Here is a 21,602-nt window from a genome sequence, read left to right on the forward strand (position 1 = left end):
TTTTGGTATCGCTTTATTCTCAGGACTATAACTTTTTTATTTTTTTGCTGATGATGCTGTATGGCGGCTTTTTTTTTGCGGGACAAGATGACGTTTTCAGCGGTACCATGGATATTTATATCAGTCTTTTTGATCGTGTGTTATTCCACTTTTTGTTCGGCGGTATGGTAATAAAGCGTTGTTTTTTGCCTCGTTTTTTTTTTTTTTTTCTTACGGTGTTTACTGAAGGGGTTAACTAGTGGGGCAGTTTTATAGGTTGGGTCGTTACGGACGCGGCGATACTAAATATGTGTACTTTTATTGTTTTGTTTTTTTTATTTAGATAAAGAAATGTATTTATGGGAATAATATATTTTTTTTATTATTATTTATTTAGGAATTTTTTTTTTATTTTTTTTTACACATGTGGAAAAATTTTTTTTTTACTTTTTTACTTTGTCCCAGGGGGGGACATCACAGATCATTGATCTGGCAGTGTGCACAGCACTCTGCCAGATCGACGATCTGCTGTGCAGGGCTGCAGGCTTTCCAAGTGTCTGCTCTGAGCAGACACTCGGTAAGCCACCTCCCTCCCTGCAGGACCCGGATGCCGCGGCCATCTTGGATCCGGGACCTGCGGCGAGGAGGGAGGTAGGAGACCCTCAGAGCAACGCGATCACATCGCGTTGCTCCGGGGGTCTCAGGGAAGCCCGCAGGGAGCCCCCTCCCTGCGCGATGCTTCCCTATACCGCCGGTACACTGCGATCATGTTTGATCGCGGTGTGCCGGGGGTTAATGTGCCGGGGGCGGTCCGTGACCGCTCCTGGCACATAGTGCCGGATGTCAGCTGCGATATGCAGCTGACACCCGGCCGCGATCGGCCGCGCTCCCCCCGTGAGCGCCGCTGATCGATGATGACGTACTATCCCGTCGGCGGTCATACGGGCCCACCCCACCTCGACGGGATAGTACGTCAAATGTCGGGAAGGGGTTAAGTTGCCGGCAACACACACCGTGCGCCGTCAACACACAAGTCACCGCATACACAGTGTTTTTACCACCTCACATCTCCATGACACACAATCTACAGCGCCTCTTTATTTGCTTTACCAGCAGCATTGCTTCTTGTGTGTGTAATGGAGCTATGAGGTGGCAAAAAGACAAAAAGGAATGAAAATCCTCCAAAAATATTTATTAACCCCTTTACCCCAAGGGTGGTTTGCCCATTAATGACCGGGCCAATTTTTACATTTCTGACCACTGTCCCTTTATGAGGTTATAACTCTGGAACGCTTCAACGCATCTCGGTGATTCTGACACTGTTTTCTCGAGACATATTGTACTTCATGATAGTGGTAAAATTTCTTTGATATTACCTGCGTTTATTTGTGAAAAAAAATGGAAATTTGGCGAAAATTTCGCAATTTTCCAACTTTTAATTTTTATGCCCTTAAATCACAGAGATATGTCACACAAAATACTTAATGAGCAACATTTCCCACATGTCTACTTTACATCAGCACAATTTTGGAAACAATTTTTTTGTTTTGTTAGGGAGTTATAAGAGTTAAACGTTGACCAGCAATTTCGCATTTTTACAACACCATTTTGTTTTAGGGACCATGTCACATTTGAAGTCATTTTGAGGGGTCTATATGATAGAAAATACCCAAGTGTGACACCATTATAAAAACTGCACCCCTTAAGGTGCTCAAAACCACATTCAAGAAGTTTATTAACCCTTCAGGTGTTTCACAGGAATTTTTGGAATGTTTAAAAAAATGAACATTTAATTTTTTTTCACAAAAAATTTACTTCAGCTCCAATTTGATTTATTTTACCAAGGGTAACATGAGAAAATGGACCCCAAAAGTTGTTGTACAATTTGTCCTGAGTACCTGGATACCCCATATGTGGGGGTAAACCACTTTTTGGGTACATGGCAGAGCTCGGAAGGGAAGGAGCGCCATTTTACTTTTCAATGCAAAATTGGCTGGAATTGAGATGGGACGCCATGCTGTGTTTGGAGAGCAACTTATGTGCCTAAACATTGAAACCCCCCACAAGTGACACCATTTTGGAAATAGACCCCCTACGGAACTTATCTAGATGTGTGGTGAGCACTTTAACCCACCAAGTGCTTCACAGAAGTTTATAATGTAGAGCTGTAAAAATAAAAAATAATATTTTTTCACAAAAATGAAAATTTTGCCTCCAATTTTTTATTTTCCCAAGGGTCCCAGAAGAAATTGTATCCCAAAAGTTGTTGTGCAATTTGTCCTGAGTACGCTGATACCCCATATGTGGGGGTAAACCACTGTTTGGGTGCATGGCAGAGCTCAGAAGGGAAGGAGCGCAGTTTGACTTTTCAATGCAAAATTGGCTGGAATTGAGATGGGATGCCATGTTGCTTTTGGAGAGCCCCTGATGTGCCTAAACATTGAAACCCCCCACAAGTGACACCTTTTTGGAAAGTAGACCCCATAAGGATCTTATCTAGATGTGTTGTGAGAGCTTTAAACCCCCACAAGTGTTTCACTACAGTTAATAATGCAGAGCCGTGAAAATAAAAAATCATTTTTTTTCCACAAAAATTATCTTTAACACCCAGTTTTGCATTTTCCCAAGGGTAACAGGAGGAATTGGTCTGCAAAAGTTGTCCAATTTGTCCTGAGTACGCTGATACCCCATATGTGGGGGGGAACCACCGTTTGGGCACATGGCAGAGCTCGGAAGGGAAGGAGCGCTATTTGGAATGCAGACTTAAATGGATTGGTCTGCAGGCGTCACATTGCATTTGCAGAGCCCCTGATGTACCAAAACAGTAGAAACCCCCCACAAGTGACCCCATATTGGAATCTAGACCCCCCAAGGAACTTAACTAGATGTGTTGTGAGAACTTTGAACCCCCAAGTATTTCACTACAGTTTATAACGCAGAGCCGTGAAAATAAAAAATCATTTTTGTCCCACAAAAATGTTTTTTTAGCCCCCCAAATTTTTATGTTCCCAAGGGTATCAAGAGAAATTGGACCCCGGAATTTGTTGTCCAATTTGTCCTGAGTACGCTGATACCCCATATGTTGGGGTAAACCCCTGTTTGGGCGTACGGGAGAGCTCGGAAGGGAAGGAGCACTGTTTTACTTTTTCAACGCAGAATTGGCTGGAATTGAGATCGGACGCCATGTCGCATTTGGAGAGCCCTGATGTGCCTAAACAGTGGAAACCCCCAATTCTAACTGAAACCCTAACCCAAACACACCCCTAAACCCAATCACACCCCTAACCCCAACCCTAACCACACCCCTAACTCCAACACACCCCTAACCCTAATCCCAACCATAACCCTAACCACACCCCTAACCCTAATCCCAGCCGTAAATGTAATCCAAACCCTAACCCTAGCCCCAACCCTAACGGGAAAATGGAAATACATTTTTTTTATTTTTTTATTTTTCCCTAACTAGGGGGGTGATGAAGGGGGGTTTGATTTACTTTTATTGTGGGTTTTTTAGCGGATTTTTATGATTGGCAGTTGTCACACACTAAAAGACGTTTTTTATTGCAAAAAATATTTTTTTGCCTTACCACATTTTGAGAACTATAATTTTTCCATATTTTGGTCCACAGAGTCATGTAAGGTCTTGTTTTTTTGCAGGACGAGTTGATGTTTTTATTGGTAACATTTTCGGGCACATGACATTTTTTGTTTGCTTTTTATTCCGATTTTTGTGAGGCAGTATGACCAAAAACCAGCTATTCATGAATTTCTTTTTTTTTTTTGGGGGGGGGGGGGGCTTTTATACCGTTCCGCGTTTGGTAAAATGGACAAAGCAGTTTTATTGTTTGGGTCAGTACGATTACAGCGATACCTCATTTAGATTTTTTTATGTTTTGGTGCTTTTATACAATAAAAACTGTTTTATAGAAAAAAGAATTATTTTTGCATCGCTTTATTCTGAGGACTATAACTTTTATTTTTTCACTGATGACGCTGTATGGCTGCTCGTTTTCTGCGGGACAAGATGGCGTTTTCAGCGTTTACATGCTTATTTATATCTGTCTTTTTGATCGCGTGCTATTCCACTTTTTGTTCGGCGGTATAATAAAGGGTGGTTTTTTGCCTCCTTTTTTTTAATTTTTTTTTTACGGTGTTCACTGAAGGGGTTAACTATTGGGAAAGTTTTATAGGTCGGGTAGCTATGGATGCGGCGATACTAAATAGGTGTACTTTTATTGTTTTTTTTATTATTTAGATAAAGGAATGTATTTATGGGAACAATATATATATATTTTTTTTCTTTATTTAGGAATTTTTTTTTTTTTTTTACACATCTGAATATTTTTTTTTTACTTTAAACATTGCCCCAGGGAAGGGGGGCATCATGTTATAGTGACAGATCGCTGATCTGACACTTTGCAGAGCACTGTGTCAGATCAGCGATCTGACATGCAGGGCTGCAGGCTTACCAGATCTTGCTCTGAACAGGCGCTAGTAAGCCACCTCCCTGCAGGAACCGGATGCAGCCCCTTGGCCATTTTGGATCTGGGGCCTGCAGGGAGGATACGCTCGGTACAAGGTGAGCACATCGCCTTGTACCGAGGGTCTCAGGGAAGCCCGCAGGGAGCCCCCTCCATGCGCGATGCTTCCCTATGCCCCCGGAACACTGCGATCATGTTTGATCGCAGTGTGCCGGGGGTTAATGTGCCGGGGCGGTCTGTGACCGCTCCTGGCACACAGTGCCGGATGTCAGCTGCGATAGTCAGCTGACACCAGGCCGCGCTCCCCCCGTGAGCGCGGCCGATCGCTATGACGTAATATCCCGTCGGTGGGCATACGAGCCCACCCCACCTCGACGGGATAGTACGTCTGATGTCAGAAAGGGGTTAATACAGCAAAAAAGGTCAGGGGTCAACAATGCTCACCTGCCCAGGCGTCAGCACTAGTGCACTCAGGATGCAGTGTTTTCTGACACATGGGCAGGTGAGTAAAGATATGAGGTGGATTAGTTCCATCATCTCTTCAGTCTGCAGTAATATATAGAAATGCAGACTGAAGAGATGATGGAGCTAATCCAATTTCACCTACCATAGCACTGACCCCAGAGAGAAGAGGTGTAGTGTAAAGCATGGGTTACATAACCTCATTTGGTTATAATCCAATCCCTGTCTCATGCAATCTGCATGATACAGCGAGTGAACTATATAAAAACTGTAGTTGTGAACCGGTGATCACCTTATTAACCTCTAAAAATTATTATTCTAATATAGAGAACCACAACAAATGGCATTAGCAAGAGGTTGTGGCAGGGGGAAATTAAAATGATTCCCATACAACCTTTGGCCCATGTCTGAGTTTTTAAATGTTTGTGAGTTATTACAAAGACTAAAAGATCCAATGACCACAGCAACAAACCTACAGTCAGCAGCTGCAATCGCCATGAGCACTAAGGAAAAATATCTTTTTATAATTAAAGTACTCGGATCCAATTCCAACCGGTTTGGTAATCCTGATATGTCTTCCGTTCACTGCTCCCAAACAGTTGAGGAAATCACAAACTTCAAAAAATTGGTCTTTAGTTTGCTTCCAGATTTCTGTGATGGGTGGGGGGATAAATTCTGCATGGAGAACATCCCACCAAGCCCAGCAGGTGTTTGCGACAATCCCAGAGAGTGTGAAAATTCCAGAACTGGAAATGGAGCGATGATAGGCTCTCTCCGGTAGCCAGGAATCTGACGAAAAGAGAGAGAAAAACATAAATCAGAACAATAATTTTTATGACTGGGGGAGGGGGGGGAAGGAAAGGAAAGAGAAGGAAACTTTTAGAACAATAACATTTAGGACAGTATTTAAGCTAAACAAAAAAAAGGGGAAAATATTAAGTACATTGCAGAACAATAATAATTATGACAGGCGTTAATGTTTAAATATTATGTACCTTAGTGTCACCTGCAGACGTTCCTCAGCAGGAATTGCTCTACGGAGCTGGGTGTCCTGCCTCCTGATAGCTCTTTGTTCACGGTCCAGCAATTCCATAAAGCTATCTTGAGACATCATCATGTACTCGAAATATTTCTCCGGGTTTTCACAGAGCTCACTGAATAAGGAGTGGTAGGCTCCACGGCTCTGTTGTAGTTCAAGAATAGGGTGCTGCCAAAAGTGTCGACGTCTTCTCTGTTGTTCTCTTTTCCGTTCTTGCGCACAAGTAAATGCAAAGGAAGGAAACAAGTTATAAATAATAATCTTTATTTTTATATAGCGCTATCATATTACGCAGCGCTTTACATACATTATCATCGCTGTCCCTGATGGGGCTCACAATCTAAATTCCCTATCGGTATGTCTTTGGAATGTGGGAGGAAGCCGGAGTACCCGGAGGAAGCCCACACAAACACGGGGAGTACAAACTCCTTGCAGATGTTGTCCTTGGTGGGATTTGAACCCAGGACTCCAGCGCTGCAAGGCTGCAGTGCTAACCACTGAGCCACCTTGCTGCCCCTAAAGTTTACATCCAAATACAGATTCCGATAGAAACTCTCCATGCGAAGATCCATCCTGACAGGATACAGGAGCAACATGTGACTATTTCATCTGCATAAGGGTTTATATAGAGAAATCCCATGAGCCACGCCCATTTGGCATGGCTTGTTTCAAGAACATTTTTCTTGAAACAATGTTTCCTTTGAAACGCATGCACATAAAAAACGCGAACGCATGCAAAAATGCGTGCAAACGTTGCGTTTTTTTTTTGTTTATCCGTCATGCATAAGTTGTTGCTGAAAAATAACAGCGTTATTATGCATTTTGCATTGTGTTTGCAGACGAGACGCTGCAGACTCAACCGCAAATGTGAACCTAGCCTTACTTTAGTTTTTTCGTTGTGATTTGAGTGTCGGAATATATACTTTTGTGATGCGTTTCTGCTGCAGAAACGCACTAAATATGCATGTGCATTTTATACATGCAAATTTTCAGCATCTAATGCAAGTCTATGGGAAAAACCTGCACATAAAACGCACTGTAGCCACAAGAGAAATTGACATGTTGTGGAAGTGAAAAATGCACCACAGGTCTCTTTACATAGGGTAAAATAAGTATGCAGCATCAAAAACTCACCAAACACTGAGCAGGGGCACACAACCTTACATACTCCCCAAACCCTTATTGTACATTACAAGGACCCTCACTATATGACCCCCAAATCCCACCGCCTACTGCCCCCATCATGATACACCCCAGGAAAATCCCACAGCAGATAGCTCCCTTCATGATACACCCCATACAAATAGAATTGCAGACAGCCCCCTTCATGATATACCCCACTCAAATAACACCACAGACAGCTCCCTTCATGATACACCTCAAACACCATCGCAGACAGCCCCCTTCATGGTACACTTCATGCAAATCCCAGCGCCGAAAGCCCCTTCAGGATACACCCAACCATAGACAGCTCCCCTCATGATACACCCCATCCAAATAGAACTGCAGACAGCAGCCTTCAAGATACACTCAACACAAATAGCACACCAGACAGCAGCATTCATGATACACCCACCCAAATACCACCAGACAGCTCCCTTCATGATACACCTCATCCAAATAGAACTGCAGACAGCCCCCTTCATGATACACCCCACCCAAATAGCACCATTCATGACACACCTCATCCGAATAGAATTGCAGACAGCTCCCTTCATGATATACCCCAGCCAAATCCCACCGCATACAGGCCCCTTCATGATACACCCCACCACAGACAGCACCATTCATGATACACCACACCCAAATGCCACTGCAGACAGCCCCCCTCATGATACACCCCACCGCAGACAGCCCCCTTCATGATACACTGACCTAAATCCCACCGCAGATAGCCCCCTTTATGATACACAAAACCACAACCACCCCCCTTCATGATACACCCCACATCATGATACACCCCACCATTCATGATACACCACACCCAAATCCCACCACAGACAGCACCATTCATGATACACCGACCTAAATCCCACCGCAGATAGCCCCCTTCATGATACACAAAACCACAGCCACCCCCTTCATGATACACCACACCCAAATCCCACCGCAGACAGCTCCCACCCAAAATCCCACCAGATAGCTCCCTTCATGATACACCCCACCAGACAGCACCATTCATGACACCCTGACCCAAATAGCACTGCATACAGCCCCCTTCATGATACACCCCACCACAGATGGCACATTCATAATACACCCACTCAAATCCCACTGCAGATAGCCCCCATGATACAACCCACCAAAGCCGCCCTCTCATTATACCATGACACCAGTCTTTTACAGCCCGTGGAGCTTGAATTGCAGCTTTTATTTTTTCCTCCTTGCGCCCCACGTGACCTCATACCTACAAGGGGCCTATATACATTTTAGCATCTACCACGGTTTCTTTAAGGTCTTTTTGTAGAAAGGGGGCGTAGTTGGGACCGTTTTAGACGACGGAGAGATCCGTCCCTAGTTTGTCTGTATATGGCTGATGCCGCTACCCGCGAACGTAAAGAGAAATAGTGTTTGCGCTCCAAGTCTCTATTCCAAATTGTTCGTGTGCGTTCCAAGCGACGCATACGTCAACCTGAAAGCGCAAGAGCATGACTCTTGCAGAATTGTATTGTCCCTGATAACTTTATGAAAAAAAAATGAGAGCAGCCATGTTATAGAAGCGCAAAAAGCAACGACAATAATGGCAAGTGACAGGGATAAAAAAGGACAGTAGTTCCTTCAACTCTGGCCTTTCAGTTTCACGACTCATTTCATACCCGCGCGCTCAAGTCTCGGTTTCCGGTTATCATAGCTTTGCCCGTAGAGCAGCCTCCTGACAGTGTGCAGGTCCAGTCAGCGGACGCTCGGAGTCTCCTAGGAAACCTCCGAGTCTGTGAGGCGCCTGTTGCGGTGTGACAGGTTAGTCTTTCAGGTAGGTCTCCATGTACTCCCGCATTGTCTGCACTGGTGTATTAGTGCTGCTGGGGAAAGCATGAGAATCAGACCCCTCCTCTCCCGGTGACACGGAGCGGAGCCCGACCTATGTCTCCCTGCTGTGAATGCACTGCGAGTAAGCGGAGTTTTTTTCTTCCTTGGCTGCTGCCTGGCAGCTCAGATTCAGGTTACTGAAGTGCGACTATGACTCGTGGGAGGAGCAGTCAGGAGAGAAGTAGAGGTGTACTGGGGAAATGGTGCAGACAAGCACAGGACAGGGTGGATGGGAAAAGAGACAAAAGGGCTTCCTATTGTTAACCCTTAAGTGCCCCCAGACTGCAAGCATTAGGCTATGTGCACACGTTCGGAATTGCCGCGGAAATTTCCGTGACAATTCCCCAACTCCCTGCCGCGGGTAAAATACATGCGGAATTGGCATGCGTTTTCTCGCTAAACACTAGCGTTTTCCAAGCGATCTGTAGCATCGCTTGGAAAACTGATTGACAGGTTGGTCACACTTGTCAAAAATAGTGTTTGGCAAGTGTGACCAACTTTTTACTGTTGATGCTGCCTATGCCGCATCAATAGTAAAAATATAGAATGTTAAAAATAATAAAAAAAATTAAAATCCTTGCGATGCTCCCGACAACTCCCATTCCCAGCGATGCCTTGCGACAATAACACCAGATGATGTAGCATCACGCGAGACCGCTACGTCATCACAGGTCATTGTGCAAGGCATCACTGGGAACGGGAGCATCGCTAAGACCTGGGCTGGATCCGGGGGCCGCCAGAAGGTGAGTATAACTATTTTTTATTACCAGTGCCTTGAGGAGAGTCTCCTCTCCTCCACACCGGGGTACCATCCGCACATGATCCGCTTACATTGTGCATGGTGGGCATAGCCCCATGCGTAAAGTAATCGGATCAATGCATTCCTATGTGTGCAGAATCACCGCGATTCCACACAAAGAATGAGCATGCTGCGTATTTTTCCACGATGCGATTCCGCCGTGGAAAAATAGCAGCATAACCACAGCATTGCAGAATCCCATTGAATTCAATGGGTTGTGTATGCGTTTTTACAGCGTACAGTTTGTGTAGTGTGTGTGTGTACAGTGTGTGTGTTAGCACAGTGCTTGCAACATGCTTTTATTTTTACAAAATTATAATATACTTAGCAAAAACATATCACAGCACTTACTAATTCAAAAAGGACATGTACAAAAAACGCCACATATTAGAAAGTAATACATATTAAGACTACAACCGAGTAGCAGGGGCTCTGTTCACAAGAGCTAACAATCTGAGGAAACAGCAATGCTAAAAACACAGTCTTTACTGTTTCACTAGATACTTATACAGGTGTATAATGAGGCTCTCACTTTACGGGCAAAGACCTGGAACGATGACAGGGTAAAACATATTTCTATTTAAAAAAAGAGCCGGTTCGTGAGCTGAAAGAGAGTGCTCTTTATGGTGAGCGGAGCCGAATGAGTCGAATCACCAAAAAGAGCCAGACTGCCCATCACTCTGCTGTACTGGATAGCGATCACCTGTGGCTTACACCGTTATCTTCATGGTGACGAGCGGCATACATGCATTGCTTAGTACAACTGTGGGACATTAAAAGGAATCACCCCCTAGGCGTTTTTAAGTAAAAGAGCCACCTTCAGCAGCACTAAGGCTGCATTCTGTGAAGGTGGCTCTTATGCTTAGTATCCCTAGGAATGCTGAAATAATCACTTTTATTAATTGCCCGCCATACCTCTATTAGGCCGGCGTCACAGTCAGCGTAGGTAAATACAATCCGTTTTTTACGGCCGTAATACGCAGAAATGTTCCCAAAATAGTGATCCATATGTCATCCATAGGCAGGGTGTGGCAGCATATTTTGCGCATGTCATCCTCCGTATGTAATCCGTATGGCATCCGTACTGCGATATTTTCTCGCAGGCTTGCAAAACCGACATACAATGGATCCATGGGCTCAAATATTCGTTAAAACATATATACGGTCTCTCTATCTATCTATCTATCGGTCTCTCTATCTATCTATCTATCTATCTATCTATCTATCTATCTATCTATCTATCTATCTATCTATCTATCTATTTCAGCGCTATATAGCAGAAAAGCCGGTAATTCAATTGCCAGCTTTTCCTATCTCCTTCACAAACCCGACATGATATGAGACATGGTTTACATACAGTAAACCATCTCATATCCCTTCTTTTATTACATATTCCTCTTTACTAATGTAAGAAGTGTCTCTGTGTAAAATTTGGGGTCTCTAGCTCTTAAATTAAAGGGTTATATCGCGGAAAAAATTGGCGTGGGCTCCCGCGCAATTTTCTCTGCCAGAGTGGGGAAGCCAGTGACTGAGGGCAGATATTAATAGCCTAATTAATAGCCTATTAATAGCCTAATAGTCCATGATTATTGGCCCCCCTTGGCTAAAAACATCTGCCCTCAGCCACCCCAGAAAAGGCACATCTGTAAAGATGCGCCTATTCTGGCACTTAGCCTCTCTTCTCACTCCCGTGTAGCGGTGGGATATGGGGTAATGAAGGGTTAATGTCACCTTGCTATTGTAAGGTGACATTAAGCCAGGTTAATAATGGAAAGGCGTCCATTATGACACCTATCCATTATTAATCCTATAGTACGAAATGGTTAATAAAACACACACACACACACAATATTAAAAAGTATTTTAATGAAATAAACACACATGTTGTTTTAATATTTTATTATACTCTTAATTCACCTGAAGACCCTTGTCACCTAAAATAAAGTTAAAAAAAAACCAAACAACCATATTCCATACCTTCCATCGTTCAGTCTTGTCCTACAATGTAAATCCATCTGAAGGGGATAAATCCTTTTACACCCAGGAGCTCTGCTAATGCAGCTGTGCTCCTGTCTGTAAAACTTGGTCAATGAATGGAATGCATGGGAATGTACTGTAGTTAAGTAAGGGTGGCTGGGGGCAGATGTTTTTAGCCAGGGGGGCCAATAACCATGGACCCTTAATATCTGCCCTCAGTCACTGGCTTTCCCACTCTGGCGGAGAAAATTGCGTGGGAGCCCACGCCAATTTTTTCAGCGATTTAACCCTTTAATTCAATAGCTAGAGACCCCAAATTTTACACAGACACTTGTTACATTAGTAAAAAGGAATATGCAATAAAAGAAGGGATATGAGATGGTTTACTGTATGTAAACCATGTCTCATATCATGTTGGGTTTGTGAAGGAAATAGGAAAAGCCGGCAATTGAATTACCGGCTTTTCTATAGAACACCGGTGCGTATTTCTCGCAAGTCACACTGCTGGTCCGTGTGTAGTCCGTATTTTTCTCGCCCCCATAGACTTTCATTAGTGGATTTTTTGCGCAATACCCTGACAAATGCAGCATGCTGCGATTTTCTACGACCGTACCAGACCGTATAATACGGATCAGTAAAATACGGCAGATAGGAGCTGGGCCATAGAGAATCATTGTACCGTAAGCAATCCGTATTTCTCCTACCCCCATGACAGCACCACGGAGAGAGGGATCCACCCTCAGGGACAGGAAACTCACAGGTTAAAAAGGCGGAACCTCTCTTCCACCTCAGTTCGGTTTCCTGTCCCTGACGGGGAACCCACGGGTAAACATACCTGCAATGCGGGATTCTGGGGACCATCCGGCCGAGTTAGTGCAGCGGGGGGCCCTGCCACGGTCTAGGTGGAGTCCGTCCCCCGAAGGCGCCATCCGGGGTCGGCTGGCCCTGAGTAGGTGCAGGGAAGAGGCAGTGAAGAGGATATCGGTCTGCCTCTTCCCTTTTAACCAGCGACCGGTAATAGGTAGCGGCGGCTACCTGGTGCAATACCGCCGGTCTGAAGGCACTGGGGGATGGCGGCGGCGGCCGGTGACAGGAACAACGAAAAAGGACGCAGCGGCGGCTGCGGTGAAACCTCCGGTCCCCCCAGGAGCCGGCGGCCAGCATGGATGCTGCAGATAATGGCGGCCGCAGGTTAGTGCGCAGGCGCGGCGGAGTCACTTCCGGGTCGGCGCAGGGGCGCCTGGGACCGGAAGTTAGACGCTGCGGGCGGGCAATTTAAACAGCTGAGCAGCTGGGAATCGCTGCTCAGCGATCTATCAATATGAGTGGATCAGAGCAGCCTGCAGAAGAAATTCTGCAACCCCTGCAGAAGAAACGTCCGCAGCAAAACCCGCAGCAACAGCGCCACAGCTCTGGATCACAACGTAGCAGAGGCTCCAGTGGATCCAGGAGGAAGAAAACGGTTCAAGTGGAGGACGCGTCCCCAAGACCTGAACCGGTACCTTCCTCATATCAGGAGGGTAAGTGGACTCCGTGGAAGTACATATTCTAAATAGGGTTTTATTATGTCCCTAGGGAAAGAAATGTACAGAGAAAACTAAGCACAAGGTGTGTGCAATATGCAGTGCAGATTTACCTATCACGTGGGTCAAAAAACTCTGTGCAATTTGCATAGAGAGAACTTTAAGCGAAGAGACCCAAAGGTTTGCATCAAGCCTTCAAGACCTAATTAAATCTCAGGTGGAAGTTGCGCTTAAAAGCGTAAAAAACCTTAAAAGGAAACACAAGTCGAGGCGTAAATCCCCGGATTCTAGTTCCAGTGAGGAACAGAGTGTCCAATACTGCTCCGATAGTTCCCTATCCTCTTCATCATCCTCGACATCATCAGAGAGTGGTCGTAACTGTTTCCCTATAGATGAAACAGATGCGCTAATAAAAGCAGTCAGAACGACTATGGGGCTAGCAGACACTCGGTCTAAAAAAACAGCAGAAGACCTTATGTCCAGCGGCTTAGAGCAGAAGAAACGTCGTGTATTTCCGCTGAATGAAAAAATACAGGCCCTGATAAAGAAAGAATGGAAGAGGCCGGACAAAAAAGTCCTCCTAGCTCCAAAAAGAAAATACCCGTTCGACGACCCTGCATGTTCCTCTTGGGGGAAAGCACCTAAAATAGATGTCGCTATTGCGAAGGCCTCCAAGAAATTTGCGTTACCCTTTGAGGATATGGGGACCCTTAAGGACCCAATGGACAAAAAGGCTGAAGTGTTCTTGAAAGGTTCCTGGGAAGCAGCTAGCGAGGGGTTAAAACCAGGAATAGCCGCTACATGTACAGCAAGAGCATTGATGGTGTGGCTGGACCATCTTGAGTCTCAGTTGAGAAACAAAACCTCACGGGAAACAATGTTGGATTCCGTGTCGGTAATGAGGGGTGCGGCGGCATATTTGGCAGACGCTTCTATAGATTCTATGAGACTGACGGCAAGGTCAGCTTCATTTTCAAATGCAGCCAGAAGAGCATTATGGCTCAAATGCTGGCCGGGAGACCTACAAACAAAGGCAAAACTATGCTCCATACCATGCGAGGGAGAATTCTTGTTTGGGCCTACCCTAGATGACATCCTCGAGAAGGCCGTAGACAAGAAGAAAGCCTTCCCAGGTTTTCTTAACCAGTCCTACAAACAGCCCTTTCGGGGTAGGAAGTTCATGCATAAACGCCCCCCAAAAAACAAAAAGGATGGGAAGATAAAAGGTTTAAAGGCAGAGGCTTTATGTTTAATAAACCTGACAACAAGAAGCAATCCCAATGAGGGTGCGCCCCAGGTGGGGGGAAGACTGACTTACTTCCTTCAAGCCTGGGAAAAAATATCAGGGAGCGAGTGGACACTAAACATAATAAGGACTGGTTTAAAATTACAATTTCACATGATGCCGCGCAACCATTTTGTGATAACACCACAGAGAAAATCAGAGATCAAACAACTGGCCCTACAAAAAGAAATATACGGTCTGCTCGCAAAGAATGTCCTTCAGGAGGTCTCACCACAAGAGGAAGAGACGGGATTTTACTCTCCTCTTTTCCTCCGAACAAAACCAGACGGGACATTCAGGACAATAATAAACCTGAAAAAATGGAACAAATATTTAGTGACCCCGAGTTTCAAAATGGAAACAATAAAAACCTGTGTCAGATGCCTTCATCCGTCTTGTTTCATGACTGTGGTCGATCTAAGAGACGCACACTACCATGTGCCCATCCATCCCAGTTACCCGAAATACCTCAGAGTGGCGGTCATAATGCAAGGGGAACTGAAACATTATCAGTTCAGGGCTCTCCCATTCGGCCTTTCTATAGCCCCGAGAGTATTTACGAAACTGATGGCGGAGGTGATGGCCCATATAAGGGAACAAAACGTGCTAATAATCCCATATCTGGACGATCTCCTAGTAGTGGGAAGATCCTCGCACCATTGCAGTCAGCAGCTAGACAAGGTAATGACGGCCTTGTCAAATCTGGGTTGGATGTTGAATCTGGAAAAATCCAGAATTATTCCAGTACAAATACAGCAGTACTTAGGAATAATGATAGATTCGACAAAGCAAGAATGTCGTCTTCCGGGGACGAAAGTCACCAATATGATAGAACTAATAACTCAGATAAGACTTTCTCCAGTCATCTCTTTACGAAAGGCAATGTCTGTGTTAGGGTCAATGACAGCCTGTATACCGGCAGTCCAATGGGCCCAGTACCACTCCAGAGGTTTCCAGTAGGAGATACTAGAAGCACAGCTCCGGTTAAAAGGGATTTAGAAAAGCGCTTACAAATCTCACAAACAATATGTTCCCTAGGTTGGTGGATTGACCCGACCAACTTGACCAGGGGGGTTCCATGGGTATGGCCAGTTTCGGTAACCCTAACCACGGATGCGAGCCCATGGGGCTGGGGGGCTCATTTAAAAGATCAGATTGCCCAAGGTCCTTGGTCAGAAACAGAATAACTCTGTTCATCAAATATGAAAGAGCTCTTGGCGGTAAAATACGCACTCGAACACTTCCTAGCTCTCCTCCGTTCCCACCATGTAAGAGTACTGTCAGACAACAGGGTGGTGGTGGCATACCTCAATCACCAGGGGGGAACAAGGTCCCGCTCACTGATGGAAGTAACAAAATCCATCCTGACATTTGCAGAAACCAATCTATCTTCTCTGTCAGCCCTTCACATCAAAGGGACAGAGAACCAAACGGCAGATTTCTTGAGCAGAACACAGTTAAAACAAGGGGAATGGGAGTTGAACCAGGACATATTCAACCGCATTATAACTTACTGGGGAGTACCGGAAATAGATTTGTTCGCAAACTATCTAAATCGGAAAACACAGTCATTTTGCTCAATCGACCTACGGGGGAACCCAGTGACTCTAGATGTTTTCCTAATTCCCTGGAACTTCCAACTGGCCTATGCCTTTCCTCCGATAGCATTAATTCCATTAGTTCTGAAGAAAATCCGGGAGGACAGGGCGAGAGTGATTATGATAGCCCCTTCTGGCCAAAGAGAGCATGGTTTCCGTGGTTACGCGCAATGTCGGTAACAGAGCCGTGGGTTCTTCCAGACATCCCAAATCTTCTACACCAAGGGCCAATAAACCATCCACGGGGCAGAGAAGACAAGGGCTCAAATGGTGGATGAGTTAAACTATTGAGTACTAAATTTAGATCCCAGGGGGGAACCTGACTAGCGGGACTAGGACGTAGTTTGCTTGCTGAAGTCATGAATCTTTTCATCCAGCGGTGGCCAGCCAGATCCTGGTCAAAAAAGAAACTAAGGGCCCCGATACCTGAACTTTTAGAGTACTCGGGGAGAGCCCAAGATCTAAACCCTTCTGGAGGAAGTCTAGGATTTGAGAAATGTTGCGGTGGAGGGGATCAGGGACACTGGGAAGACACCAGGAAGAGAACCTCTTCCATACTTAGTTATAGATGGCAATGGTTACAGGTTTCCTACTCTTTTGGAGAGTTTGGATAACCCTGTCCGAGTGGCTTCTGGCTTTTAGTATGTCGGTCTCAGTAGCCAAGCAGCCAGGTTCAATTTTCTTAGATCTGAATAAAGAAGGGGACCTAGAACAAGGAGGTCGGTTCTTTGAGGAAGAAGTATGGGACCTTCTTCGGTCATTCCCCTCAAGGCGCTGTACCAGCTCCGACCTGGCCATATTGGGGCAATCAGGATTGTTGTGAATTTGTCTGACCGAATCTTAGGCAGCCTCTTCGTCAGCATCGGAATTTGTGGGAAGCCGTAAGCCAAGTTGAAGGTCCATGGATGAATGAAAGCAGCTATTCCCAGAGCCCCATGCACGGGGCTGAGGGAGAAATATGTTTTTGACTTTGCGTTTTGAGCATTCGCAAATAAGTCGACCTCTGGGATCCCCCATCTCGAGGTTAAGGATAGGAAAACCTCCTGGTTCAGGCACCATTCCCCAGGATGTACGTCCTTCCTGCTGAGGAAGTCCGCCTTGGTGTTGTCCGAACCCTTCAGATGTACTGCGGAGATTGAAAGCAGGTGTTTCTCCGCCCAGAGAAATATCCATGCTGCCACTAGCTTCAGACTGGCATACTTCGTGCCCCCTTGATGACTAAGATAAGCCACCGTTGTAACGTTGTCAGAGTAGACACGTATATGATGACCTTGGACTAGAGATGAGGCAGCTACCAGTGCTTCCTCTACTGCCTTTAATTCCCTCAGGTTGGAAGATCTGGAACTTATGTCAGGACCATAGTCCCGGAAAATATGTTTTTTCCACCACGGCACCCCAACCTCTTCGGCTGGCATCTGTGTGAAGCATTTTCAGGGGGAGCTGGTCCCAGCTTACCCCTCGCCAAATGTTCCGGCCTTTTAGCCACCATGAGAGGGCTGACTTCACATGTCCGTGAAGTGGAATTCTCCTGGACAGAGAGTTCCGATACCTTCGAGAGTAAAGGAGAATGTGAGTCTGGAGGGTCCGTGTGTGTGCCTGGGCCCAGGATACTGCCTGAATGCACGAAGTTAAGGACCCTAGAATGGACATGGACTCCTTCAGGGTTGGGGACCTTTTGTTGTTTGAATCTGTAGATTCTTTGGCAAAGGTCGCGCTAACTGTCTTCGGGAAGGAAGGACATTCTTCTGAGTCAAAGAGAATCCCCAGGAATTTCTTCCTTGTGGACGGCTGTAGGTCCGACTTCTGGAGACTCAGGATCCAGCCCAGGGACTCGAGAATACCTAGAGTTTTTGATGCATCTTGGTTCAGCTGAGATGTTGAAGGAGCAATGATGAAAGGTCGTCTAAGTAAGAAACAAGGCAGATTCCCTGAAGACAGATGAAGATAACCGCTTCTCTCATGATTTTCGAGAATACCCTCGGGGCTGAGGATGCACAGAAGGGAAGCACATTGAACTGGTAGTGAGTGATCCTGCGGTTGTGGGAGATCGCGAACCTGAGGAACCTCCTGTGATCTGGATGGATTGGAACATGATTATAGGCGTCCCTCAGGTCTATCGTTGCCATTACCCAGTTTTGCCCGATAAGTGGTATTGCTGTCTTTACTGACTCCATTTTGAACCTTCGATATTTGATGACCTGGTTCAAGGGTTTTAAATGTATGATTACTCTACATTTCCCGGAGGGCTTCCTTATGAGGAATAGACGAGAGTAATGACCTCTGCCTAAGTCCTGCTGAGATACAGGGGAGATCACTTTTTCTCGCAAGAGATCCTGAATTTGAAGGAGAAAGGAGTCGTGGAGGTCTGGGGGTTGTTCCGGGGTAATTGTCAGGCATTGGGGGGGACTCTCGAATTCCAATTTCAGCTTGAATTGTAAGGTGTGGAGGATCCACTGGTTCATGGATATGGACTGCCATTGGGTGAGAAACTGTGAGAGCCGGCCCCCCACCGGACAGTCATTGTTTGTCCGGAGTCTGTTGCTGTTGAGGCACGAGGATATTCCTGCCTCTACGCCTCTTCGGGTAGCTCCATCGACCTGTTTTACCTTTTCCCCTAAAGTCCTTCTGGGAGGACTGGTCACGAGGGGGGCGAAAAAAACGCTTCTTAGCAACCTTTTGTTCAGGAAGCGATTTCTTCCTATCGGAGGCCTTATCCAGGATATCATCCAGGACTGGCCCGAACTCATGGTGACCCTGAAAGGGGATGGCGCAGAGTTTAGTTTTAGAGGTAATGTCGCCTCCCCAAGATTTCCGCCAAAGAGCTCTCCTGGCTGAGTTCGAGAGGACTAGGGACCGAGCAGCCACACGAACGGACTCTCCTGAAGCATCGGCTAAGAACCCCAAAGCCTTTTGAAGAAGGGGAAGGGAGTCCACGATTTCCTCTTTGGAAGTACCCTGGGAGAGATGTTCCTCTAATTTGCGAAGCCAGAAGACCAGGGCCCTGGCAACGCAAGTAGATGCAATATTTGCTTTAAGAAGGTTTGTAGAGGACTCCCAGGACTTCTTTAGGTGGCTCTCTATTTTTCGATGCATTGGATCTTTCAATTGAGAAAAGAGTCCTCAAATGGGAGAGACGTCTTTTTGGTGACCTTAGAAACCTGAACTTCCACTCTGGGAACCTCCCAAATAGAACTGTCACCTTCTAGCGGAAAACTGTTTTTAACCCCTTAAGCCTCGAGGGTGGTTTGCACGTTAATGACCGTGACAATTTTTACAATTCTGACCACTGTCCCTTTATGAGGTTATAACTCTGGAACACTTCAACGGATCCCGGTGATTCTGACCTTTTCTCGAGACATATTGTACTTAATGATAGTGGTAAAATTTCTTTATTACCTGCGTTTATTTGTGAAAAAAATGGAAATTTGGCAAAAAGTTTGAAAATTTCGCAAATTTTCCAACTTTGAATTTTTATGCCCTTAAATCACAGAGATATGTCACACAAAATACTTAATAAGTAACATTTCCCACATGTCTACTTTACATCAGCACAATTGCACAATTTCGGAAACAATTTTTTTTTTTTTGTCAGGGAGTTATAAGGGTTAAAAGTTGAACAGCAATTTCTCATTTTTACAAGACCATTTTTTTTTTTTAGGAACCACATCACATTTGAAGTCATTTTGAGGGGTCTATATGATAGAAAATAACCAAGTGTGACACCATTCTAAAAACTGCACCCCTCAAGGTGCTCAAAACCACATTCAAGAAGTTTATTAACCCTTCTGGTGCTTCACAGGAATTTTTAGAATGTTTAAAAAAAAAAATAAACATTTTACATTTTTTTTTTTTTCACAAAAAATTTACTTCAGCTCCAATTTCTTTTATTTTACCAAGGTTACCAAAAGAAATTGTACCCCAAACATTGTTGTGCAATTTGTCCTGAGTACGCATATGTCGGGGTAAACCACTGTTTGGGTGCATGGCAGAACTCCGAAGGGAAGGAGCGCCGTTTGAATTTTCAATGCAAAATTGGCTGGAATTAAGATGGGACGCCATGTTGCATTTGGGGAGCCCCTGATGTGCCTAAACATTGAAACCCCCCACAAGTGACACCATTTTGGAAAGTAGACTCCTAAGGAACTTATTTAGATGTGTTTTGAGAGCTTTGAACCACCAAGTGTTTCACTACAGTTTGACGCAGAAAATAACATTTTTTTTTTTCCACAAAAATTATTTTTTAGCCCCCAGTTTTGTATTTTCCCAAGGGTAACAGGAGAAATTGGACCCCAAAAGTTGTGCAATTTGTCCTGAGTACGCTGATACACCATATATGGGGGGTAACCACCGTTTGGGTGCATGGCAGAGCTCGGAAGGGAAGGAGCGCCATTTGGAATGCAGACTAAAGGTACCGTCACACATAACGATATCGTTAATGATAGCGTTGCAACGTCACGCTTTTTGTGACGTAGCAACGATCTCGCTAACGATCTCGTTATAGTGTGACAGCGACCAACGATCAGGCCCCTGCTGGGAGATCGTTGGTTGTAGGGAATGATCAGGACCTTTATTTGGTCGCTGATCACCCGCTGTCATCGCTTGATCGGTGTATGTGACGCCGATCCAGCGATGTGTTCACTTGTAACCAGGGTAAACATCGGGTTACTAAGCGCAAGGCCGTGCTTAGTAACCTGATATTTACCCTGGTTACCATTGTAAAAGTAAAAAAACCAAAACACTACATACTCACCTTCTGATGTCTGTCACGTCCCCCGCCGGCGGCTTCCCTGCACTGAATGTGTCAGCGCCGGCCGGCCAGAGCACAGCGGTGACGTCACCACTGTGCTCTGCTTTACGGCCGGCCGGGGCGGCTGACACATTCAGTGCAGGGAAGCCGCCGGCGGGGGACGTGACAGACATCAGAAGGTGAGTATGTAGTGTTTTGGTTTTTTTACTTTTACAATGGTAACCAGGGTAAATATCGGGTTACTAAGCGCGGCCCTGCACTTAGTAACCCGATGTTTACCCTGGTTACCTGGGTGCTGCAGGGGGACTTCGGCATCGTTAAAGACAGTTTCAACGATGCCGAAGTCGTTCCCCTGATCGTTGGTCGCTGGAGAGAGCTGTCTGTGTGACAGCTCCCCAGCGACCACACAACGACTTACCAATGATCACGGCCAGGTCGTATCGCTGGTCGTGATCGTTGGTAAATCGTTTAGTGTAACGGTACCTTTAGATGGAATGGTCTGCAGGCGTCACATTGCGTTTGCAGAGCCCCTAATGTACCTAAACAGTAGAAACCCCCCACAAGTGACCCCACCCCATATTGGAAGCTAGACCCCCCAGGAAACTTAGCTAGATGTGTTGTGAGAACTTTTAACCCCCAAGTATTTCACTACAGTTTATAAAGCAGAGCCGTGAAAAAAAAAAAC

General features: G+C 45.5%; 1 protein-coding gene and 1 long non-coding RNA gene across 4 annotated transcripts in view; one reads left to right on the forward strand and one right to left on the reverse strand.

The window, feature by feature from the left end:
- Window positions 1-1,609: 1,609 nt before the first annotated feature.
- LOC143770134 (uncharacterized) lies at window positions 1,610-8,492 on the reverse strand. The gene is made up of 3 exons (XR_013214552.1): window positions 8,287-8,492; window positions 5,918-6,173; window positions 1,610-5,711 (listed from the first exon to the last, which is right to left on the reverse strand). It is a non-coding gene; the product is annotated as an uncharacterized LOC143770134 (long non-coding RNA).
- A 96-nt stretch (window positions 8,493-8,588) lies between these two features.
- Window positions 8,589-21,602, forward strand: part of TUBGCP2 (tubulin gamma complex component 2) — a 362,650-nt gene continuing 349,636 nt past the window's right edge. For 2 of the 3 annotated variants that reach the window (XM_077259452.1, XM_077259455.1), the window contains exon 1: window positions 8,589-8,932. The gene's annotated coding sequence lies outside the window, so the exon portion shown is untranslated. The remainder of the gene's footprint in view (window positions 8,933-21,602) is intronic. The other variant, XM_077259454.1, reaches the window with a different exon arrangement.

The sequence above is a fragment of the Ranitomeya variabilis genome, chromosome 4 (genome assembly GCF_051348905.1).
Source record: "Ranitomeya variabilis isolate aRanVar5 chromosome 4, aRanVar5.hap1, whole genome shotgun sequence".
Classification (NCBI taxonomy): Eukaryota; Metazoa; Chordata; class Amphibia; order Anura; family Dendrobatidae; genus Ranitomeya; species Ranitomeya variabilis.